The following is a 2831-nucleotide window of genomic DNA, read 5'->3' as shown; positions in this document are numbered from 1 at the left end:
TTCTTCTTGATCTGCCATTTTCGCTTCATCTTCTTGCTGTTGATTTTCATTCTTACAAATGACAGCTTCATGTCCCAATTGATTACACTTGCTGCACTTTGCATCCGGTCTTCTCCAACATCTAAAAGGAGGATGACCCTTCTTGCCACAATGCTGACATGGAGGAAAATCTTTCTTTACTCCAACTTTGCTTCTGTTCCCAGATGTAGAACTTTGTCCATTTGAGGCTTGAGACTTCTTGTTCTTGAATTTCCAATTCTTTTCATCTTCTTGATGCTTAACTTGTAAGGCTCCTTCAACGACTCCTTCTTCCCTCATTGCACGCCTTTGCTCTTGTGCTTGCAAGGCACTCAAGAGTTCTGACAAAGTAATTTTTGTCAGATCCTTTGTGTTTTCTAAAGTGGTGATGGTAGCCTCAAATCTTTCAGGCACTGTTACAAGGATTTTCTGAACAATCCTTGAATCTTCCAATGAAGAACCCAATAATTTGACACGATTCACTATGTTGAGTAGCCTGTCAAAGTATTCCTTTATATTTTCTGTCTCCTTCATTTTTTGCAACTCAAAGTCACGAATTAAATTCAGCACCTGCATTCCTCGAATTCTTTCATCTCCCTCATACTCAGCTTTGAGATAATCCCAGATCTCCTTTGCTGTTTTTAATGGCATAATTCAAGTGAAGATTGTGGAGGAAACTGCAGAAAACAGACAGGCTTTTGCCTTAGATTTCTTCGTCTTACTCTTCTTTTATTCTTTAATCTGTGCCACGGTGGGATTTTCAGGAAGAGGAGGAATATCATAATCTTCTTCCACTGCTTCCCAGAAATCCAGGGCTTCCAGATAAGTCTCCATGCGTATCGCCCAAATCCGATAGTTCTCACCGTCGAACAAGGGTGGAACAATCGAGAAAAAACAGGTGCCGATCTCCATAACAGTCGCTCGCACACACAGGCCCCTTAAGAAATGAGCTCTGATACCAATTGAATGTTTCTTGAACAAGAGAAAGAGGAGAAAAAAATATGAAGAAGTTTGATTGTTCTTTATTAAAAAAAAAAAAAGAGCAGCAGATATATTTTTAAATTGCAGCCCTTCCCAATTTGTTACTATCCTACTTATGTAATTTGATATTGAATGGTTTGGAATTCATGAAAATGATATGCATAGATCATCATCCACCATTATTTGATTCAGAGACTATCATGCATCATTATCTTCATAAAAAATATATTTCCTAGTATCGTCAACATAACCTGTTGACCATTTGCACTAACCCTTGAGAAATCTTTATTTTAGTATCAGATTTATCAAAACTTTTGAATCTGTAGTGAATTTCTAAAAAAACTGTTAATTTTAGGCAGTCCTAAGCAAATATTCCAACAAATCTTTATTTTAGTATTAGATTTATCAAAATTTTTGAATATGTAGTGAATTTCTAAAAAACTGTTAGACGTCTATTTTCAAACATTTGAAACAAAACAATCAGCTTTCCAAAACAAGCTTCCTGCAGTAATATTTTGGGCAGTTAAGCTGCAGCTGATAAACTAATAGGCTGCACTTCCCCCCCCAAACAAACCCTTAATTTGAAAAAAGCTCCACTTAATTGGCCCTCGTCAAACATTTGAAACAAAACAATCAGCTTTCCAAAAGAAGCTTCCTGCAGTTATTTTTTGGGCAGTTAAGTTGCAGCTGATAAACTAATAAGCTACAGCTCCCCCTAAACAAACCCTTAATGTCAAATAAACAAACAATTAATAAAATTTACATAAATGCTTTCTATTTTGCCTTAATTATGCCATGATTAACGTTAAAATTGTGCTAGATCCAGACTTTTTTCATTCCCAACCTTTTAGTTCTGACTATTGAAGAAGACCGTTGATAGCCTCTGATTGTTCAGTTCCGCTCTTCTGCACCCCAACATAGCCTTTTCGGAGCCGCTGGAATTTTGTACATCACTTTCATGACGGCATTACATTTATTGATTATATTGTCCAGTTTTATCAGATAAAAAAAATTACATACAAACCACCCTATTCTTATACATTTACATATCTAACACATATAATCTAGTATTTACATCTATAACATCTTGATACTAAAAACTACGAACAACTACATACACACCATCCGAAACTAAACCAGTTACAAATCAATCATTCTCAGTCAATATTTTGAGTGATTTGTTTCTACTTTTCCCTAAATTAATGCATGAAAAAATACATTTCAATTTTAAAACGTTAGAAATAGCTGTATTTTTAATGTTATGTCAAAAATTTGAGTGTTATGTATATAAATATAAAATTGGACGATAGATCTGTAAATAAGTAAGAATTGTGTGATATCTATTTAAATGCTCCAAAAAAATAAAATAACGTAACTTTATTGTTCATTTGTTAACGTTTTAAATAAATGTCATAAAACTAAAATTAAGTATTTGTAATGAATTTATTTTGCCCTATATTTGATATATCAAAGGAGTTCAAACTCTGAAGGAACTTCCTCGACAATGTGTCAACATCAGCTTCTATGATTCCATCCCAAGATTTGTACATATTTAATATGGCTGAGATTTTATTACTCGGTTAAGTTCAAAAACCAACATAAAGTCCAACAGGAACCCATGGAAAGATCAACTGCAACCAAGTTCGGAGCACCGTCAATTGCATAATCTATTTATGTGGAACTAGTAATGGTACTTTTGAAGAAGATGGTTTTCTTGTCATGAATTGGAATGCCTTAGTCAGAGGCTCTTGGTGCGACTTAGCCTGCCCTGACCTGGACGACTTGCCAACCAACTGCAAGTGACTTTCAAAAGAGACCTCTTAAAGCAACTT

The sequence above is a fragment of the Phalaenopsis equestris genome, unplaced genomic scaffold (assembly GCF_001263595.1).
Source record: "Phalaenopsis equestris unplaced genomic scaffold, ASM126359v1 Scaffold000251, whole genome shotgun sequence".
NCBI classification, from domain to species: domain Eukaryota; kingdom Viridiplantae; phylum Streptophyta; class Magnoliopsida; order Asparagales; family Orchidaceae; genus Phalaenopsis; species Phalaenopsis equestris.
Note: the sequence above shows the minus strand (reverse complement) of the source record.